The sequence below is a fragment of the Mus musculus genome, chromosome 1 (assembly GCF_000001635.26).
Source record: "Mus musculus strain C57BL/6J chromosome 1, GRCm38.p6 C57BL/6J".
Taxonomy (NCBI): Eukaryota; Metazoa; Chordata; class Mammalia; order Rodentia; family Muridae; genus Mus; species Mus musculus.
In genome coordinates, this window is record NC_000067.6 from 137,769,604 (window position 1) to 137,793,583 (window position 23,980).

General features: G+C 37.6%; 1 long non-coding RNA gene across 3 annotated transcripts in view; it reads left to right on the forward strand.

Annotated features, from left to right (window-relative positions):
- Gm34306 overlaps positions 1-18,560 on the forward strand; it is a 20,311-nt gene extending 1,751 nt beyond the window's left edge. For 2 of the 3 annotated variants that reach the window (XR_878577.1, XR_387446.2), the window contains 3 exons: positions 1,825-2,016; positions 2,717-2,784; positions 18,496-18,560. This is a non-coding gene — a long non-coding RNA (predicted gene, 34306). Of the gene's footprint in view, positions 1-1,597; positions 1,734-1,824; positions 2,017-2,716; positions 2,785-18,495 lie in introns of those variants that run through there. The other variant, XR_878578.2, reaches the window with a different exon arrangement.
- The last annotated feature ends 5,420 nt before the right edge of the window (positions 18,561-23,980 follow it).

The following is a 23,980-nucleotide window of genomic DNA, read 5'->3' on the forward strand; positions in this document are numbered from 1 at the left end:
AATGCGGCTGGTGAGTTGTGTCTGCATTTTCCATTTTAGAAGGTAGACATGAGGAGTCTCAGACTATAAAGGGGACTTTCTATCATATGCCCATTCACTTACCAGAAGAGTATTTCTCATGACTTATGTGAAAAAAACATGGGTATATTGCTTGCTTGCTTGCTCACTCACTAACTCACTTACTCTATCATCTATCAATTTATCATCTACCAATTTATCATCTCTATCATATATCAATCTATCATCTGTCTGTCTATCTATATCATGTCTATATTTCTATCTCCATATAAATGTATTTACTACAATAAAAAGGGCATAATTACAAAATCTCTCCTATGCACATATACATTAAATCCTGATCATTTATTTATACACATTGCATTTTTTGAGTAGTTTGATAGTATTGAAAAGTGTTTATAGTCTGCACAATGCTTTTGGCATAAGTACTATGTCAAAATGTGTACTATAAGTGCTTCTGAAAGAACCTCAAAGTTAATCGACAGGATAAGGGAGTTTTATTCCTTCAATTTCAAAGGGAATGTTACGATCTATTTCAATGTACAAGATGAGTTAGGATTGAACTTGTTTCAAAAATAGGATTATAAAACTTAAAAACTGTGAAATAAAATGTTAAATTCATAAAGTTTTAAAATTCACAGCAAATTCATAGTTTCATTTCGAACAGTCCTCTGAACTGTGAATCTATACATGCCTAAAATGATGAAAAAGTGACTTATTTTGGGAGACATCCTAGCAAAGCACTTGATTAGGACAAGTCCAGATTAGCAATAAAAAATGAAGAAGCAAACAAACAAACAAACAAACAAACATGTAGTATGGAGAGGTAGGATGGTTCAGTGGTCAAGAGAATCTGTTGCTCTGGTGGAGGGCCTTGGTTTCAATTCCAGACCCCAGAACCCTCATGGTTGCTCAAAACCATTCATAACTCTACTTCTAGTGAATCTGGGGCTTCTTCTAGACTCAGCAAGTATCAGTCATGCAAGTGGAACACAGACATACGTGCAAACGAACACCCATACACACCAAACAAAAGAAGTTAATCTAATAAAAGAAAATAATTTAGAAAACCTTTCTGTGCTACCAGTTGCCAGAAATCAAAACTCACCCATCCTTTGGGATCCACTGGCTTTATTTGCATAGGGCATATTAAATATTAATAATTTCAGATCAAGAAAGAAGAAAAATTTCAAAGGCTCGAAGTGCTGTGCAAAAGAGGCAGTCACAGTGAGTTTAGAGACTGCTGTGCACACAGGGGTAATGGCAGAGGGGCATCAGTCTGCAGTCACAATGAAGCCCACTTGGGTTCCCTACAGCATTCTGATTATCTGGGCGGTTCTTATTCTTAGAAGCAAAAGGCCCCCAAGGTGATTTGTAGTGACAAGAGTCAGGTAACTTTTACCTTCTGTGAACCCTTATTCTCAGAACAGTGTTAAAAACTCACAGCTCTAGAGGAGGACTGTGAAGGAATATTTTGGAGAGGTAGCAGTAGTATGGTGTTTTCTGTCAGTGTACAAGGTGGGGAGACATGTCTGAAATCATCCATTCAGTTAATGTTTTGATTCCCATATTGCAGATTGAAGTGCACTTAGTATTCCTGATGATGTTGATTGACTCCTGCTGAAGAGGGCATGTGCTGAATTCCGCTGTAGAAAGTGACAGTAAGGGAATGTGTCAGGCAGTAACAGAGCATTTAAAAAAATGTTGATGCAAAGGTGATTTGCATGAGATGTCAAAATTCACAAACTGAATATTCAAAACACAGAGGCAAATTATCTGAAAACTGACATACACTTGTTCTTTCAGATAGCTACGGTAGAATAGAGAAACTGTGTGGGACTCGTTTAAGGTCAGACTAATGAGGCTTTTGCGTGGAGAAATGATGGAAAGAGGTTCAAGAGACTTTTTCAGTATCACTAATAGCAAGAGAAATACAAACCAGAGCTGCTGTTGCGGGGAGCCTCGTTCTACACAGAAGGCACACTGTCAAGACTAAAGGTAACACAGGCTTGGGAGGATGTGAGAAGAGAGAACTGTTCAATAATGCTGGTGAGAGTGTCAATCAGTGAAATCATTATGGGACCCAGAACAGAGTTTCCTCAGTTTCAAGTAAAAACACCATGTGTCTTTTGTACACCATTAATAGCTAAGAAATGGAAATGTCCGTGTTTGGTTTCTATACTTACATTTAAAACAGAATTTAACCTAAATTTCAAAAATATAAGTCTTCTTGTATAGAAAAGTATATAGAAAACCATGTGTGCTTGGTAGTTCACACCAATTTGGTCATCTAGAATCATCTAGAAGAGGGAATCTCAGCTGAAAATCTACCTCCATCGGATTGGGCTATAAGCATGTCTATAGTGACAGCTTGAGGGCCCAGGACACTGTGACAGTTCTAGCCCTGGACAAATTGTTCTAGGTTGTTCAAGCATAGCCAGAGCAAGCCATGGGGAATGTGCCAGTAAGCAGCTGTCCTCTATGGTCTCTGCTTCAGTTCTTGTCTCCAGGTTCCTGCTCTGAGCTGCTGTATTGGACTCCCTCAATTACAGCCTGTAACCTATCAGCTGAAGTCAACCCTTTCCTTCCCATGTTGCTTTTGGTCAGTGTTTCATCACAACAAAGAGAAATCAAACTCTAACACCAGGGCTGGAGAGATGGCTCAGAGGTTAAGAGTGTGTATTGCTTTCTCTTGCAGAGGACTCAGGTTTGACTCCCAGCACCTGTGTCAAGCAGCCCACTACCACCTGGAAGTCTAGCTCCATGGTATGTATTGCCTTTCCCTGGTCTCTGAAGGCATGTATACATACACAGACACACATATATACACATAATTAAAAATAAAATAAATCTCTAAAATTAAGGAAAAATGTAGAATTTAACAGGTAAACTATTTTGTTGTCATAAACCATGAGAATAATTTTTTTCTACATGAAGTAATGCATTTGAATTTTGCCGAGTTGGCAAGTAAGTAGACTAAATTAGGAGATTGTTTAATTCTAGATATTCAGTCCAGAATAATTTAAAAACCACAACAGTCAACATTCCACATACAAAATGTAAGACTTTGTCTATACAAAATGTAATAATAGGTCATTGTATATATTTGAAGTGACAAATTGTTTTTCCCATCTATGGGATGTAAAAGTAATTTAATAAAGCTATACATTATATTGTTTTCATTGCACTAGTTTGAATGAGAATGGGTTTTGGCAGGACTAGGAGGTTTGGCTTTGTTGAAGGAAGTATGTCCCTTGGAGTGGACTTTGAGGTTTCAAAGGTTGACACTGGCCCAGTCTCACTTCCTCTCTCCTTACTTACCGTGAATCAGGTTGGAAGCACTTACCTACTTCTGCAGTACCATGCCCACCTGCCTGCTGCCGTGCTCCCCTTCGTGAAGGCCATGGACTTACCCTTTGAAATTGTAAACAAGTTCTCAATTAAATGCCTTCTTTTGTAACATGTCTTGGTCATGGTATCTCTTCACAGCCACAGATAAATAACTCAGACATATGTTTGAGAAAAAAAAATCAAACAGGAGTAGAAATTTGGATATAAAAAGAGTATGATGCCCTGCTAGAGTGATGTCTCAGTGGTTAAGAGAGCTGCCTGCTCTTCCAGAAGACCTGTATTCAATTCCCAGCATCCATCTGGTATTCGCAAACCCTTAAAACCTTCTGTCCCAAGGGATCCAATACCCTATTCTGATTTCTGGGCATTGCACGTGTGTAATATACAAACAGGCACAGGCAAAACACCCATATATATTAAGTTGACTTTTTAAACAAGTAATTTTAAAGTGTGATAAAATTACAAATTGGGACCACCAAAAAGAAAGTGTTGCTTAGCCTGAAGTTTCAGTGATATTAATGTTAAATATTTTAAGGCTATTTTATTTGCAAATGAACATTGTTGACATCATAGGCTTAGCACCCCTAGATGTGTTTATAGGAGATAAGGTAGTTAATATTTCAGAAAAAGTAGGTGCCTCCTGTAGCCTTAAGATATCTTAGAATAAGGTGCTAATGTACTTTTATTTGGCTTGCAGTGGGGGGAAAAGAATAATAATCCTTTCTCACTTTATTCCTACGGGCATGTACTTTTCATTGATGGAATTGATTGCACCAGTACTCCAAGAACATATCTCCTAAGTTATACTGTATTTTTCTATTCATTCTCTGTTTTATTTGCAATAAAATGCAGTCACATTCTTCCAAATTAGGAAGCTGAAATGAAATGTCACCGGTTGTCAACATCACACTGAAAAACAAGATGCTAACACACCTGACAGATGGTTCATACCCTAAAAACATCCTGTTGCAAGCAGTAGCTTAAAGAGAAAAGCATAGTTGTATAAGAACTTCTTGTCCTATATAATCAAGAGAACTAGTGTCTGAGGTCTTTGACAGCAAGCCTTTGTGCTTCAAAAAATCGAAAAGAAATGATGTTTAAAGTAGCTTTCTTTTAAAGATTCAATTTTCAATTTTAGTAATAGTATTAGATAATTATAAGTAATATTCTGATGTAGTTTGGCATACCTTTGATTTATAAAAGTAGCAAGTATAAACTTCCTGAGTATATTAAGTAAATACTAATGTCAAGAAAGACAGGAAGGTCGTCTGTCTCCTTCCAATCCTTCAGTTCCGATTCTATGGTCTTATCACTTCCTATGTAGCAGACCACTTGATGTAGCCTCTCCATCCATCCTGCTGCTCCCACTCCCAGGAAACTAAGTAGATTTTCTCTTACATCTTCCCTTCTTACCCCACCCCTTAGTCTTAGTTACCAATACCCAGGCCACTCTTTCCCTGGTAACCCAGGCCAGTCACAGAATAAGGTAGGAATATCTCATGCTCCTTCCTGTCTTCCAAACCCAATTTGCCAGGTTCATCCCCAGTCCTGTATTCGACCACTTGTAAGGACCTATCTTTCTTCTTATACTCCATTCGCCATGGATACCACAGATGTTCTTGAAGGATCCAACTTTCATCTCCCCTGTTGACCCTTGTAACTCTCCCACCCTTCTAGCCCATCCTCATTCCTTCTTCTACTCCCAATACCTAGAAAGAAATTGTACCAGGCAACCCCAGTGGTTACACCTGGCAGAGCTCAGAAACACTCCCCCAAACAACCCACAGCAACCACACACTCCTAAGATCAAGAGAGGGCAACAGAAACAAAGGAATAGAAAACTCACTTAACAAAGACCAGACCAGATGTCAACACCTAGAATTACAATCATCTGCCAAACAGATGCCAGATGCTAGTGTAAAAAATGCAATCAATAAAAACCAGGGCAAAATGTTTCCACTAGAGCTCAACAGTCCTACTTCAGTAGTCCCTGAGAAAAGCAAGGCAGCTGAAGCACACGACAAGGACATCAAAATAGCTATTATGAATATGCTCAAGATATGAATGAAACCAAAACAAAGTCACCACAATACTGAATAATCAAAACAACAAATTTATGGAACATAGAAAAATTATTAAAAGCTGCAAGGGAAAAAGGCCAAGTAACATATAAAGATATACCTATTAGAATAACAGTTAATCTTTCAATGGAGATTCTAACTGCCAGACAGGGATGGGCTAGCTTAGACTAGCACATGTACCTTAAAACAATATGAATAAATTCATTAACGGAATATATGAAAGTATAACCAAAAAATGAAGTGAAATGAAGAAAACTATTCAAGACGTGAAAGGAGAAAATAAATCAACAACCCAAACTGAGGAGAATCTGGAATAAATTGATATATATTCTACTTTGAGAGAAGGGGTTTGGAAATTTATATGCACAGTTTGTCTGCATATCTATTTTTATTTTCTTTTTTTGCAAAAATCCAGCAGCAGAAAAAGCTAAGGATATAGATATTTTAGTTTATAAACTATTACCAGAATTATTCTAAACTTCAGTGTACTGTATTCTGGTTACACTGGGTTTTTTTTTGTTTTTTGTTTGATTTTTTTTTGTTATGTTTTGTGGTGTTTGGCATTTTAGGTTATGCATTCATATATCTGCCTCCTGAGTCTGGAAATAAAGGCATACCAATAGAGGCAACTCCTGGTTAGAATGTGAGTTTTTAAAACAACATGTAAAATGCCTGTTTGTCAATAGTAATGTCTTTTGCTCCGAAATTTACTTTCATAAATATTAAAATAGGAATTTCCTTTCTTTAGATTAGTATTATGATTTCATGTGTTTTTATATCAATGTTTTCAATGTTTCTGTAATATTATATTTAAAATAGATAAGTTTTAGGTTTTTTAAAACATCCATCGTGGTAATCTTTTTGTTTGCTTGTCTGTTTTAAGTAGGAGTCCTCTGTGACCCTGGCTGGCTTAGAACTCACTGTATAGCCAAGGACGATATAACCTTGAACCCTTAGAACTTACTGTATAGACAACAGTGACATAACCTTGAACTCTAGGTTCTTCTGCCTCCCTTGAAAGTGATGGGATTACAGGTGTTAACTACATCTGGGTCACCATTTGATTTTAATTGAGTCTTAGTGCATTTACTTATTTTGTTCTGCAAAACACATTGCTTATCTTCTATAATCATTTTGATGGAATTAAAATTCTGGGATAGCACAAGTAAAGGATCATGTGAAATAAGATGTTTAAATATGGAAGAAATTACTAACTAGGTAGAAAAATAGAGTTGTGAGCAGGGAAAATAGGACTCATCAATTCAAACATTCTTTATTCTTTTATTCTTATTAGGACATTGCCATTGATATTTTCAGAAATTTATATATATATATAATATTTTTACATACATACACACATTATATGTATTAGACACATATATTTAGTACACTATATATTTATATAACATATACACTGTATTATATACACATGTATACATAATACATACATGTATATATGTATTTATGAGTATATATGCATATGTATATTTTATGAGAAAATATATATGCTCATTTCAAGAATGTTAGAATAAAATTAATTGAATAATATATCAAATTCAAAGTAATTACATTGTTTTCATAGTTTACTTTCAACAAACCAAAGTGTTAATTGTAAGGAAAAAGATGAAAGAGATTATATACAGAGCTTGGGGTTTAAATACACATTTCCAAACGATCGGGATAAATAACAGAACATTTTAAAAAAATGAGGAGAAATTATTTTCCATAAGACTAGAAGTCCTGGAAGTTAGGGGGTGATCTGTTCGAATTCTGCTTACTGTCCAGTACAAAAGGACCTGACTCAGAGAAAATGGACACCAGAAGTCAAGAACAGTGTCTTCGTTACTTCTATATTATTGTAATAAGGCACCATGACAAGGAACATTTACAGAAGAAAGAGTTTATTGGAGGGTTTAAAGTTCTAGAGGATGAGTTCATGACCAACATAGAGGGGAGTTTGGTAGCAAGCAGACAGGCTTGGGGCCAAAGCAATAGCTGTGAATATATCTTCATCCACAAGCATGAGGCAGAAAGAGCTAATTCAGAAGGGCTGGGCCTTTGAAACCCACCACCAGTTATGTAATTCCTCCAACAAGACCATACCACCCAACCACTCAATCCTTACCAAACAGTTCCACCAACTCCCCACTAGCTATTCAAATATATGAGCATATGAGGGCCATTTTCATTAAAATTGCAATAAATAGTTCCTTGTATAGATAAAAAAATCACTATATATTGAGGATAAGAAATTCACACTGTATAAAAAAGGAAGTAAGGCATTAAATTACGTGGAAAATTATCAAGGAAATAGAGGAAATAATGAGTAAAATTAACAATTTTAAGGATGCTGGTATAGAATAAGCAATCAGCAAAAGTTAGGAGAACTCCAGAATTTTCTGCAGATCATTTGGAAAGTTGAATGAGCAAAACTGTGAAAGAATTACAAATCAATAATAGTGAAACTCAGGCAGATAAGTGACCTTTTGCTACTAGAGAAATAATAGTGAATAGCTTAGTGTGCATTTTAGAGTGATGGTCTAGTCAAGAAAAGAAAGACAAGCTCCCCAAGATGGGAAGTAGGAAATTCTAAGCATGTGGAAGTACTAAGAGAATTAAGAATAATAAGATATTAAGTACAGGTGTTAGTAGCAAAACCAGAAGGCTAATCGAGTTAATGTTGAAGATCAAAAATTGAGAATACATTTCTTCCTCTTTATTGATGTGGCTGATTATAGTGATAAATTTGATTATATGATGAGTGTCTGACAATTAGTAGGAATAAAGAACATTAAAATCTACATGAATATGGACTACTGAAATAAGACAGCTTTGGTTTTTAAATGTTTAAGTTGTGTTTCAATCATTTCCAGTATATACATATGTATGCTTTCATGAGTGTGCACTTGCAAATCTTTATGAACCAAGAAGTTCCTGAGTGTGTACAAAAAAGTTAAAAATCCCACAAACACACACTTTGACCCATCTTCTCAATTATACTTATGGCATGATTTTATTATGTTGATGCTTGCATAATTACGGGTATGTAGAAGTTATTTTAAGATATCTTGCACGGTAAGATTATTTCTACGTTCTTAATAAGTGTTTTACTTTCTGGAAATAAAAATTACCCGATTTGGGGTAGTTATTTTTTTTTAATATTTCGGGCTAACTCAAATATCTTCATCAATTTTTAACATATTCTGTACTGTACAATATTTCATGGACAAAATAAATTCTTTGAAGATTTCTGTTCTGAAGACTTCTGACCTACTTGAATCTGGACTAATTTTTCTTTGTGACTGAACCCCTCCTTGGAATTTCCATTTCATGATGAACCCGTGCTGTCCTTCATACTTACTCTGTTTTCTGCATGTCATATATCAATCTGTGTTGGTACATGCCTTTGTTGAAATGAATCTCTCCTTCGAATAGCTTCTTGTGTAGAATATATAATAGCATATTTAGGAGACATTGAATGTCTCTTCCATTATTCTTGATTTATGGTTTGTCTGGGTATCAGGCTCTACGTTTGAAATAATACCCCTACAACCTTTTGCACAATGCTCCATTGTCTCCACACCCCTTTCCATTCTGAAGCAGTCTCAAGCTTTCCTGACTCCAGAGATTTTTTTCCTGCTCTCTGTAGCTCATAAAATTTTATCTTTGACTTTAGTGTTTTAAATGTTAATGATGATTTACTTTGAAATAGTTTTTTTTTTTCCTAAAACTTCAGTTTTCTGAGCACATAGGAGGGCCCTTGCATTTTCTGGTGGCCCACGCTCTTCATTTATGAGAAAAAAAAAAGTATTTCTTAATGATTCTGTTGGGTTTAATTATTTTGTTATTTTGGGTTTTGGATGTTTGTTTTTGTTTTCTGCTTTTTTTTTTTTTTTTTTGACACAGTTTCTCTAGGTATCTGTGTAGCCTTGGATGTCAACCAGGTTGACCACAGACTCAGAGGATCCACCTGCCTCTGCCTCCCAGTACTGGGAATAAAGGTGTGTGCCACCACCACCTGGCTTATTTTGTCTATATAATTTTGTTTTTATTATTATATCTCTTGCTATATCTTTTTGTAATAGTTTTCTTCTTACATTGTGACCAATTTTTACTTTTCTTATTTCACATTTTTCTGCTTTGGGGAAATTTTTTAGCTTCATTTAAAAAATTTTTTTATTTAACTATTTTTTATTAGATATTTTCTTCATTTACATTTCAAATGCTATCTCAAGTCTCCTATACCCTCCCCCCTGTCCTGTTCCCCAACCCACCCACTCCAGCTGCCTGGCCCTGGCATTCCCCTGTACTGGGGAATATGATCTTCGCAAAGCCAGGGCCTTTTCTCCCATTGATGGCCAACTAGACCATCCTCTGCTACATATGCAACTAGATACATAGTCCTGCGGGGGGGAGGGAGTACTGGTTAGTTCATATTGTTGTTCCTCATCCATACACTTAAAAAAAAAACCCTTAAGAATGTATAGAATATTTCAGACAATTTATTTTTGATCATATTCACCCCTTTCACAAGTCCTCCAAACTCACCCTGTTTCCAACCGACTGAACTTGGTCCCCTCTTTCTTTTACTTTTTTCTCTTTAATTAACCCATCAGGTTCAATTTGTACTTCCCTTATACCCTTGGATGTATAGCCTTCCACTGGAGGAAATAATGCTAAATTCTCTAGTACTGTCTTGTTCTGCTTTTATAAAAGTGTTTTATTTATCTATGATAACTTATAAGAATTTATAAGTAATTATAAGAAAAATGTACTTTTTCATGCGCAGTTTTATTTCAAAGAAATTGTGGGATTTACCTGCTTGTTTTGAAGCTCTGTCCTTTAACTTAGAGGATGCTTGCAGGCAGCGAAGGATCCCGGGTTGTCCCTGATACATCAACATAGGGCTTTTAATGTTGACTTGACAATTAAGCTTCTAGATGGAGCTTGTAACTGTGATTTTTCACTACCAGCAATGAAGTCACTTCTTATTAAACTTAGAAATAGTTGACATTTTTTCTCTCTGATGAGAAGATTTCACACACACCCTCCTTTTCCAGGAGACTAATGAAGAAGGAGCCAGGCTATTATACCTTGATGGTGCATATATTCAATCTCTGTATGTTCAAAAGAACACTGACCCTCTGAGTGTGAGACCTCCTCACCTTCAGTCTTTTGCTGGTGTAAAATGAAACTAATTTCTTGGAAACATGTCATGTTTATATATTTATTGCATTTATTTATTTATTTATTTATACCCCATATACTGTTTCCCTCCCAGTTCCCCCTCACAGAGTTCCTCATGCTTCCCCCTCCTCTTTGCCCCCCCCCAATATTTCCTCACCCTAGAGCATCAAGTCTCTGGAGAAATAGGTGCATCCTCTCCCACTGAGGCCAGTCAGCTGCTACATATGTGCCTTGGACCAGCCCAAGTATGCTCTTTGGTTGGGGGCTTAGTCTCTGAGATCTCCCAGGGATCCAGGTTAGTTGACACTGTTAGTATTGCTGTGTGGTTGCTAACTCCTGAGGGCCTTCAGTCCTTCCTCTAACTCTTCCATAGGGGTCCTTGACCTCCCTCCCATGTTTGTCTACAGGTATCTGCATCTGTCTCAGCCAGCAGCTAGGTAGAGCCTCTCAGAGACTTCTAGGCTAGGCTCCTGTCTATGAGCACAACACAGCATCATTAATAGTGTGAGGGATTGGTACCTTATCATGGGATGAGTCTCACATTGGCCTGATCACTGGTCGGCCATTCCTTTAGCCTCTGCTCCATCATTGTCCCTATATTTCTTTTAGACAGGACTAATTTTGCGTCAAAAGTTTTGTAGGTGGGCTGGTGTCCTCACTAACAGTTCATCCAACAAAGGGCTAATATCCACAATATATAAAGAACTCAAGAAGTTAGACTCAAAACAAAACAAAACAAATAAAATCAATAAATGAGGTAGATAACTAAGAATTTACAGCAAAGGAATCTCACATGGCTGAGAAGCTTTGAAAGGAAATTTCAACATCCTCAGTCATCAGGGAAATGCAAATAAAAACTACCCGAGATCCCATCTTACACCAATCAGAACAGCTAAGGTAAAAACCTCAAGCAACAGCAGATGCCGATGAGGGTGTGGAGCGAGGGGGAACATTTCTCCATTACTGCAAACTTGTAAAACCACTCTTGAAATCTATCTGGCAGGACCTCAGAAATCTGGAAATAGTTTACCTAAAAACCCAATTATACCACTCCTGGGCATATACCCCAAAGATGCTCCACTATCTCACAAGGACACATGCTCCACTATGTTCATAGCAGCCTTATTTATAAAGCCAGAAGCTGGAAAGAACCCAGATGTCCCTTGATAGAGGAATGGATACAGAAAGTGTGGTTTTTTACACAATGGAGTACTACTCAGCTATTAAAAACAATGAATTCATGAAATTCTTAGGCAAATGGATGGAACTAGAAAATATCATCCTGAGTGAAGTAACCCAGACCGAAAAGGACATGCATGGTATGTAGTCACTGATAAGTGGATATTAGCCAAAAATTCAGAATAGCTATGATACACCCCACAGAATCAATGAAGTTAAACAAGAACAAAGGTCCATGGTGCTTGAATCCCACTTAGAAGCAGGAACAAAGTAGCTATGGGAGGCAGAGGAAGAGAGAGACCTGGGTGGGAGCAAGGAGGATGAGGGAAATGGGGGCAGGATCAGGCATGGGGAGTTTCAGGAGAGAGTCCCAGAAGGCCAGAAAACAATGAATGGAAAGATGTGGCTACTGGGGGGTGGGGGTGGGGGATGGGGGAAGTCCCAGAGACCCAGACTTAGGGAGGCTCCCCAGGAGTCAATGCAGGTGACCTTAGCCTAAATGCCAAACAGTGGGTATATGGAATCTGAAGGGACCATTTCCAGTAGCCAGAGAGGCCCCCCAGTGGAGGGTTGGGAATACCAACCCACCTACAAAATATTTAAGTCACATTTCAACTTGTCAGCTTTATTAGAAGTAGATGCTCACAGTCAGCTATTGGATGGATCACAGGGCCCCCAATGGAGGAGCTAGAGAAAGTATCCAAGGAGCTAAAGGAATCTGCAACCCTATAGGTGGAACAACAATATAAACTAACCAATACCCCCGAGAGCTTGTGTCTCTAGCTGCATATGTATCAGAAGATGGCCTACTCGGCCATCATTGGAAAGAGAGGCTCATTGGTCTTGCAAACTTTAGATGCTTCAGTACAGGGGAAAACCAGGGCCAAGAAGTTGGAGTGTGGGTAGGGGAGTGAGGGGGAGAGTATGGGGGACTTTTGGAATAGCATTGGAAATGTAAATGAAGAAAATAGCTAATAAAAAATTTTAAAAAATAGAATTATAAATGTCTAACAAATAGTATGAATCCCAATGTATTTGTTTTTTAAAAATACATTTACCCATGATCACATAACCACAATCAAGATACACATTGTCACACAGACCAGTTCCTGCTGACCCCTTCTGTCATCTTTCCTTTCAGAAGGTCTCTTCTGTGTCTCTGCCAGTCTCTCTGCCTCTGTCTTTCTCTATGTCTGTCTGTCTCTCTGTCTCTGTCTGTCTGTCTGTCTGTCTCTCTCTCTCTCTCTCTCTCTCTCTCTCTCTCTCTCTCTCACACACACACACACACACACACACACACACACACCCCTGTGTTGTAGTCTTTTGTCTTGCTCCTTTCCACATAATGATTTTAAGATTCATCCATGTTTTTGAAATCTGTTTTTTCTTTCATTCCTAAATACTCTTGTATTTCATCAATGTGCCTTTACCATTTAGTACTCAAAAACACAGCTGTTTGCAGGTTAGAGCCATTATGAATAACGTTTTTGTGATGTTTCTTATAAAAGTCATGCATATTCAGCAGGAACATGTACTTCAGTTTCTATTCTATAATGTGCTTTAATTTCTAAAGAAGCCACCAAAGGGACCATTTCATTTTATAGGGCATCCCACAGCCTCTTCAATGCTTATTGCTATCCATATTTACTATTTTAGTCAGTATAATGCATGTGTAGCTTTAATTGTTGCTCCAAGTTTTCAACCAATACTTGCCTCTACTTCTAGAAGATAATGGGAAAAATGCTACTGCACATTTGCAGGTTTGAATGGGAATCGCAAGCGTCTGTCATGACTTTGCTCTTACAGATGAAGAAGGCTTTAGTGTTCTAGATCGCTAAACTGGCCATTATCCATATGCTTCCCATCTTCTGTGATATATTCGTAGATGTCTCTACTCTTTCCTACTTTGCTTTTGTAAGTTTCTACATTTAGGTCATCATTCTTTTCATCTCAGCAAGATTTCTGAGGGCAATATAAGTAAAAGACTAAATTGAATCCTTCATTATTTTTCCACAGTTAAGTACTATGTTTTACATGTGAAGTCACTATCAAAGCCCAGATGAGAGAGGTTTAAAGAATTAAGTAGGTATTAAGATATATTGTGAAAATAATAAGATAAATGATAGAACAATTTGTGAAGATGTGGGTTCAGAAAGGCATCTAATTTTTGTCCATGATATAATATAGTTATGCAGTATATATAAATTATATAAAGTGTCTTATGAAATATTGGCCATGCACTTAGTGCATCTCTATCTATTCCACCCTCCACTCTCTCACCTCTAAGTCCTCCTCTGTCGCATCTGCTCTCGACCAGCAAGACTGACATGACCACAAGTTTTTCTAACAGCAGTTTATTCAGCAAGCTTCAGTCTTCATCTCTCCCACCCCCCCCCAAACCTGGGCCTCTCACTCTTATATACTCTCAGCCCCCATCCACTCACGGCAGGCCACATCACCTCACCAGGCATGCGTCTTCAGCCAGTCAGGGCAGCAGGGGCGCGTCTTCACCAAATATGGACTTGTTTACACCACCAGCTCTGCATCTGGCAGGTGCCATCTTTCAGGTGCAGCTTGGGCAGCCCAAGTGGGGAGGCCATGGCCTCCTACACTCCTCTATCTCCTCCACTAGAGTTTCCTCCTAACTTCATGTAATCTCTATATTTTTGCTTTAATAGTCATTGAATCCATTTGGTTCTGCCTGTGTGTGGCATGGGTATAAAAGGTATCCCATTTACAGGATATTATTATACTGGAATGACAGTTTGACCCAGAAGGAGAAATAACGAGTTAATATAATTTTTTTCCAGAGATCTGAGAGAGTAGTAAGAAAGAAAACTCAGTGTAAGAAAAATAAGCTCCCAGGAACTAAATCACCAGCCAAAGCATATACATGGTGGGACTCATGGCTTCAGCTGCATATGTAGCTGAGGATAGCCTAGTTGGTCATCAACGGGAGGAGAGGCCATTGGTCCTGTGAAGGCTCTATGCCCAAGTGTAGGGGAATGCCAGGGCCAGGAAGCAGGTGTGGGTGGATTTGTGAGCAGGGGGAGTAGGGAATGGATCGGGGGTTTTTCAGAGAGAAAACCAGGAAAGGGAACAACATATGTAATGTAAATAAAGTAAATATCTAATTTTAAAAATGAAATGTTAAAGAAAAAACAGAAAAGAAAAATAAAACATATCAAGCAAGTACCTAAACAAACTGGAATGAGTGATGTGCACGGGGCATTTTGGTTTTACTTTAAAAATTCAGTGCATTGTACAGCAACAGCTCAGGAGGCCATATTTAATAGGGAACATGCTCACTCCTATTTACTGACACATGAAACATTGGACGAGCCATGAAATATGATGAGACATAGAAATAAACCCTAATGATCTGGGTGAATGTGTTTGATAGTTCATGCTTCCAGTGAAGGCCCCTGCAGGGATGACATAGAGGATGGTGCACATTATCCCATAGTCATCTGCTGTCGCACTACTTGTGAGGGTCTTGCCAACCTGAGGTATAGGATTATAAATCCATTGTACTTCATATTTATTATGTGGAAAAGCCTACCACAATTATGAAACACAACTATCAATATTAGGTTAAATTTTATAGTTCTAGTTGTACAAAACTAATTGTTACCACAAATTTCTGAAAATAAAGATGTGGAAATATAATTGTATTTAAAAATCATTTTACTAAAGATAAGAAATATAAGCACATGGGAGGCAGAGACAGGTGGATTTCTGAGTTCGAGGCCAACCTGGTCTACAGAGTGAGTTCCAGGACAGTCAGGACTACACAGAGAAACCCTGTCTCAAAAAGAAATATAAGGATATAATCTATGTATTACCTAAATATTTTGCTTGCAGTTTTAATGGTTGGATGTATTTTATAGTATCTACAATATAACTTTGTAATATAAATCAGATAGATAGATAGATAGATAGATAGATAGATAGATAGATATCGGTGAAATACTGTTAAATAAACCAGTCACCTGTCATGTTAATGTGCTGTGCTGTGGAAGAATTGAGTGGGAAGCAATGTGTTCATTGACTGAAAACTGGAGTGTCTTCTTTCAATGATGTGCCTTTAAATAGATGAGGGTCATGTTATACTCAGTTTCTCTTGTTTGTAAATTATTAATACACCATATTATTACTTCCTTTTTGTCCTTCTAACTGTGTACTCTTAAATATACATCCATAGTGTATTGTGTTATGTTAGCACAGTCATTCTTTACCCACTAAAATTATTACATTAAAATATTCCAATTAGTCATAAAGTTATTTGACAATTTTCATTGTTCAGCCTCTGCAGGCTATGATTCCTGGTGGGAATCAACAAACTCAGTGCCAACCAAAACTGTCATTTCACCTGTTAGAACGTTAGTTTTCCAAGGACATAAGATTAGGCAGGTAACTTAGGCCTCAGTCTTATTATACAATAGACTAAGGTTTGCAAATTATTCAGGATAGTTTGTAAAGTAGTAGAGGTTGCTAGGGAGGGCTGAAACCTGAATATTGAGCAGCTTAACAGGACCATTATGGAAGCCAGACTATTCAGAAGAGTGGAATGGAGGAAGCTCTGAAAGAAATAAAATCACACATCTTTTTCAAAAAGGGGAAATAAAACTGGAAAAATTACCTCTGAAGACTTATTTGAAAATCTAAACCCAAACTACAAACAGAAACACAAAGACTAATATAACATCCTTTATGAGAAAGAATAGTTGATTATTTACCTAAAATATCAATTAACTATGTTTATAAATGAATCAGCATTCAAAATAACATGGATTGTGTTCTCAAGAGTTTCTGCAAATATAAAATCATTCATTATGAAAATTAATTGTATAATATTTTACCTTAGATTGGCTAATGCAAGGAGCTAATTTATGTTAAATTATGAGAGATTGTGAAGCCAGGAACTTTTCAAGAGATAATACATTATATGGCACACCACAGGACCTTTTATGAAACTGTAAAACACCCTAAAGCATTCTAAAGCAGTATCCATGAATAAAGACTGAGAACCAAGGAAAGGGAGGCAGGAAGAGAAGTGTATACCTTGAACTTGTGTCTGTGGTGTTAGGGTTCAGAAAGAGACATGAGACACCCAATTTCTAGAGATGATGCTTAAGAGACACTTTCCAGAATGGAAATGCAGTAAAAAAATATAAAGGATTTTTCACCACGGAATATATAGATGCCAGGGTAAGGTTGACTGTCACTGTACCACAGAATCTCTCTCATTTGCTGCAATTTCAAATCAGCACTTGAGGAAATTTCTTCCCAGAGCTTTAGTTGATCATCAGCAACACAAATAACATCAGTGCTTTAACAGGCTCACTGGATGAGGACAAAAGTAGCCCATGCCAAGTTTCTCTTAGGAATAGTTTAGCTGTTTCCATGTGAACACTCCAGGCCTCCATGGAGAAGAGGGAACTGCTTCATGACACTGACTTGCTAAAGACATCTTACAATGATGAAACTCTACCCACAGTGCACTACACAGCTCCCTCCCCTTCTGCTCACCCTCAAATCCCAATGTCCATCCTCCTGCAGCCAGGAGAAGTACAGTACTACAGCTATTGCTTGAGGGACTACTGAGTCTGCCTTAGGGGAAAGGGATCCAGTTACCATCCAGTAGAAAGTTCCTAATTATCTGGATTTTATAAACTCTCTGTTAGAGAAGTATACCATTTATTTATGTATTTATTTAAAATATGACAAAAAAGAAAAAAACAAACAAACAAGAAAACCCACCCTTTAGCGAAGCTCTGACCTCTAATCAGTTTCCAGCATGGCTCAATTTCCCAAGCATTCCTGACTGTACATGAACACATACTGCAAGCACACACATATCTTTAAAGCTGTTTTCCCTGAGGCTGCCCAGTGATGATACAGAGAAACTCCTTTGCCAGAAAGGACAATTTACCATTGTGCTTTGAGTGATTATTTTTTCCCTGAAGAGAAAATTATATTGGGCAAAATGCCTGTAGAATTGTATACTTTATATGTTAGGACAAGAACTTAAGACTATTTCGCACAAAATGTTAGCCCTTCAAAACAAATGACACGATTGGATATTTCCCCACATTCAGGTTTTAAATAGAAAAATGACTTCCTGTGAGGAGTTCTAACATTGGCGCTATGATATTTACATAGATCGTAAATCTAATATCTCACAAGCATCCACTTGTTCTTTGAAGAAAAGTTAAATAGCATCTCAATAGAGAGGGAGGGATGCCTAATGCAGGCTAGGTATTTTATGTACGGCCCTTTCCAAGGTGCTGTAAATGCATCCATCTTTGCAATTAATGCATTTATTTGTCTATAAGATGCCAAGGATCCATCCTTTTCTCATTTTAATTTCAAGTTTCTGATGAGATATGCTAACATTTATGGCAATTTTATCAGTAGGTTAAACATTGCCATTAAATTGTTAGCTATTTCCAAACACAGACAGACTCTCCCTAAAGAGCTGTGTGTTGTTAGCAAAGCATCAGAAGTTGGCTCTGCTGACATTTGATAGATTTCTTGCCAGTGTTCTCTTCTTCCCCTGTGCTGATGTCCTCCTTGCCTACAAAGCTTTATTTCCTTTTGAAGTGGAGAAGAAAACTTAAAATCTTTACCTCTATTTAACTGTTGGAACGATTATAATTTCTGCCCTTCCTTTCAGTTGTGACTGTCACCAACAACCGGCATCTTCCCACCTTTGACTTGTACGACGGACATGGCCAAGGCACAGCCATCTTCTCCTAGGTGAGACCCCCTTTCCAGTGGAGGCTAGACATCAGCATGTCTGTCTTCTTCCTGCATTCCAGGATCCTCCTTTGCAAAGCTCCTTCCCCTTACTCTATGTGTTCAAAGCGCTGCAGCAGCCTCCCTTCCTCTTTGCTACTGAATCCGTTTTCTGTCATACTGTACATGGCCCCTATGGCTCCAAAACAATTTGTGTCCGTGTATCAATTCCTATTGCATTTAATGCCTATATAGGCTTCTGAAATATATGAAAATATTATATGACATGCTCTATGATATTCTTTTCCAAATAAAACTTACAAATATAAGTTGTGCACAGACATGATGGAGAAAATGTCAGAACAGCAATATAACTCAAAGAGAAGAAAAGTACAGGAAATTAATTTGGAGTTAAATAATATAACTTAACAGGTAAGGGCTTAGGAATGTTTTGAACAGAAAAAAATTGTAGTTATTGCTTGCACCTGTTTATCATAAACACGTTTTGGACTTAGAGTGTTAGAAAGTGTCAGATGCTCTTTCCTATAAGAAACAAAAGGAAAGAAAGGTACAGGGAGCAGCAGACATCAGTATGGGAAGGAGAATTTGAAGTGGGACAATGTTTAACCAACACAACTCATTTGTACATGACAAGAATAAGAAATAAATGAGCAGAGTGGAAATTAGCCAAGCAGAACTTGAGATGGCTGTAGTGGAAACAATCATAGCCGTGTTCTATAAAGGGATGGAGGCGTTTTTCTAAGTATAGAATCAAAATCTATGCTGTTGCCTTGTGTGGGGGAGTGATAAAGTATCTCAGAATCTTAAATGCATTTCCTGCCTTAAAATTCAACCTCAGATGGAGACATGTAGGCACCAGCACTTAAAGTTACCCCGTTCTCTGCTTCAGTAGGCAGTAGGAGCTAGAGGATGGGCTGGAAGAAGAAGCAGTGGTTAGGAGGATGTAGGAAGCTGGCATGTTAGACCCTTGGGAGCAGAGTGAGAAAATGCTGAGAAACAGTGGACACCCTCTTCCCAAGTAGTGCTACATCAGTTCCCAGAGGGATAGATTTATTATCTTGCCAATGATATATCTTTTGTGAAGGTTTATTAATGAAATTCTGTATTCAGCTCCGAGTCCATTGCAAGATATCTTCTTTCTCACATGGATGCAACAATGTAATTGGCTCTCAATATTATTGTTTGGTAAATACTGTAGGACAGGAGCCCTCAGGAGCTATGGGATTCTTTGAACATGGTGCCACTGTGAAGATGGGAAGGTGAACTCTGTTTTCATAAACTAGGAGGTCAAATATGCTCATGTCTCTGTGCACAAAGTCTGTGTAGTTCCAGCATTGGGACAGTCAGCTTTATTCTAGACAGCATCACTCCTTAGAGCGGGCAGGTTGTCAGGGCTTTTCCCTTAAACTTATTTCAGGCTGCTGATAGGGCTGTTTACTTTGAATGGATTGCACCCTTGGATTTAGGCAAGTTGATCCTCTCTATGCTGCTGAGAATGCATGTTAGGAAGGCCCCTAGCCTGCCCTTGGCTGTGCTGTGTAATCCCAGTCCTCATGATATAGGCATCTACTTCACTCTCACCATGCTGAGGAGGCTGACTTTTTGGGCTCAATTCCTTAAGATCTGATTGCAGGCTTCATTGTCTCTGTTCTTTGATGCCCAATAGCTCATAATAAAGAAGGAATATCTAGACTCAATTGGCTGACAACTTTCTTTACTTATTCTCATGGTTATTTTAGAATCTAATTGTGGAGGAAAAGACTTGAGAAGAATCCAAGAATCTGCGACCTGGTTCTGTATTCTGGTAAGTTAGTTGGGCTGTCTTCCAGCTCAACAGAGTTGCAGTAAACTTAATATCATCTAAGAGACTTTGCTTTTTAAAGTATTAATCATTGAAAGACAGTTCAGCTTTGATACCGCCAATATATGTACAAATTTATATTTTTCTCCTGGGAATAATGGAAAAACAGGAAGACTAGTGATTCATCAGGAAGGACTTCCAAAAATAGTGTTTAGTTTTGGAAACTTCCCTTTCTTTTCTGTGAACCTAGTTATGAAGAGCCACATGTCCCAGACCGGTGGCTCTCCACCTTCCTAATGCTGTGACCCTTTAATCCAGTTCCTTGTATTGTGGTGATCCCCAACCATAAAATTATTTTCTTGTTACTTCATAACTGTAATTTTGGTATGAAGTGTGATGTAAATAAATTTGGTGGGAGAGGCTTGCCAAAGTGCTTGTGACCCACAGGTTGACAACTGCTGCCCTAGGGAATGTTTGGAATTAGCAAAGGCTCACACTCACACCACGAGGATCTCAGGCCTAAGAAGAAAACCTTGTTTACTTCCAAATTGGGAAAAACATCTACTCCAGGAAAAATGAGGTTCCTTTTATAGATGTATTAAAGTAGCATAAGTTCCTAATGTGTCTTCCTGGCTCTCAGGTTAGTTGTCTTCAAATACACAACTGTAAGAAATAACTTGTAATTTTATGACTATGAAATACATATTATGAAAACAAATCATTTATTTATTTATTTACTGAGTATATGTCTGTCTGTATTATCTATGGATCTACATTTTTTCTGTACATATGTCCATGTTTATATGCATGTGATAGTATGGGATAAGTGTTGTCTTCATTAATCACTCTCCACCATAATTTTAGGGACAGGTCTCTCCATGTACCTGGAACTCACTGATTCTTAGTCTGGCTAGCTAGTGAGTTTCAGGGAATCTCCTTGCCTCAATGCCCTCAGCCCGAGAATGACAGGAATACTAGCATGACTACCTTGTTAACATGGGCTCTGTGGAGCCACACTCAGGCACTCATATTTCCCTGACAGTCACCTTCCCAGATGAAATGAGAGAGAAAAAAACTAAAAACAAAACAAAACAAAACAAAACAAAAACAAAATCAGAAGCAAAAAACAAAGTTACACAGAAGTATATTTTACTGCTATGGAACTGAAAAATAGTTGAGCTACTTAAAAATCCCATGATTAAATTTCATATTTCCCATAGTTTCCAAGGCTTTTGATCATTCTATTACATCTTATGTACCCAGTCACATGAATGCCATGAAACTATATGTTTGGAAAATAACATGTTGAGTTCACAAATAAACATAATAAACATATTTCCTGGTGTCTTAGATGACACACTTGATAGTTTCCACCACTCTACATTTCAAACATTATTTGCATTTTTATGTACTTTCATAAAAATGAGATTACTATATACACTATAGTATCTGTTCATCTTTTTTGAGTGTTCAACTGAAGGAAACACCAAATAGTTCCGCAGGTCCTGAGATGGTCATTTATTTTTCCAAACTATCATGTACCATGCAGTCCATGTGGCAATCTCAGCCACTGGTACTTCAATGTCAATAACATTAGACAGTCACTGTGAGATCCAACTCAAGCTTAGGTAACATTTCCAAAACTTTAGGATGTTAATCAGATGTTTGCTGTGAACAGACACACACCAGTATCATGACAATCTTGTACCTGAACCAGACTTTCACCTTCAGCTGCCCATTGGACCAGTGTCTGCCTGCTACCACTGACACCGTCCTACCCTATTCCATGTATTATTATGCAACAAAGCACATTTGTTTTATTTCCAGGAAACATTTAACCTATTTTCAATTCTTCTATTTTTACCGTCAACTCTCTTCTCCAAGCTTTGATTAATTTTCTCCCCCCAGCCCCATGTACTTGCTTCCTGATTGGTTTCTAGCATCTAATCTTGCCATCATTTTATTCACAGCTGACAGGAGGAACCTTTAGAGGTATGAATCACTTCACTCCACTCCCGTGCTTCAAACCCTTCTACGAATTCTCCGTACTCTGATTAAATCTCATGTTTCCAGAGGCTTGCAAAGCTTTGGATGACCTGCCTGCCTCCTATGTGCCCAACCATCATAACACTTCATCCCTTGCTCAATCACTTTCTGGTATTAGGTTTCTTTTACTTTTGTGCAAATATTGTCTGTACCATTACCTAATCTTTGAGGAATGTCCTTTCCCACCCCTTTCTGCTTAGTGTGTTCATTTTTAATGTATAGATCTCCTATTAAATGTTGTTTCCTCTGTCAGGTCTTCCGTAATTATACTCATAGAGGGTAAGTCAATTTATGATTTAATTTATTTTCAAAATGCCTTTCCTGTAGTCATTTTGTTCACATTTATGTTTCTTTTCTTTTCCTTTCTTTTTCCTCTATTTCTCCTCCTCCCACTCTTCTTCTCCTCCTTCTTCTTCTTCCTCCTCCTCTCCCCTCCTTCTTCCCCTTTCCCCCTCCTTCTCCTCCTCCTCTTCCTCCTTCATCTTTGGTTTATTTTTTTCCTACCAGAATGCGTGTGTCAAAAGGTAGAGTAGAATACACGTGTCAAAACAGATTGAGTGTCTGTTTGTCTTGCTCTATCCCTGTTGCTTCCCATCCTCACCAGCTCTTGTTCCAGCTTTCACCTTTTCCATTCTAATAGGGGCACTCTGTGTACACCATTTTATTAACATTTCTATTTGTATTTTTCCCAATGACATATGGTGTAGAGTGTTTTCTCCCTTTTTTTCTTATGAATACCCCCATTAGTGAGGTATTTGATAATTGTTATTTATTCATTTTATATCATTAATTTATTCTGTGTGTGTAGTGTAGGGGGCACATGCAGACACACATATGCAGATCAGAGAACAACTTGCTGGAGTCAGTTCTCTCTTTCTACTGGGTGCATACCAGAGGTTGAATAAAGTCCTTGGGCTTCATGACAAGTGTCTCTACTGGCCATGCCATCTTCTCTGTCTTGTGTTTGCTAGTTCTATTTAACATGGTTATTTGTTTACCTGAGTTTTGAGAGTGTGAATATTTTGAATAAAAATTATTCATCTAGAATAAATGACTAATATATTTTAGACTTTAATTTTGCAATGTTTTCTAGTTCTTTGGCTTGTCTCTATTCTCTTGATAGTACGTTCAGGAAAGCTCAAATAGAAATTTCTATTGGTATCCAGTTTCTAAATTCTTTCTGTCATGGATTATGCTCGTTCTTCTGTGTTCATGTAAACATTTAATTCATTTCAAATTTTGCATTGAGATCTATAAACCAGTTTGAGTTATTATATGAAAATATGTGTCTGAATTTCTTTTGTTTGTGGATATCTAATTGTTTTAGCACAATTGTTAAAAGGGCATTTTTCTCATTGTCTTGAAGACCGGTTGAATATGTTTGTATGGGTTAATTTCTGGACTCCATGGTCCATTGTATCTATTTGTCCTTCTTTTACTGAGAATGTTTTCATAGTATTTCTCATCATAAGCACTAGCCATCCTCTATTCCGCATCATGGCCGTCTACATGAAAACTTTAGGAATTAATAGTATTTTTCACCTTTAAAATCACC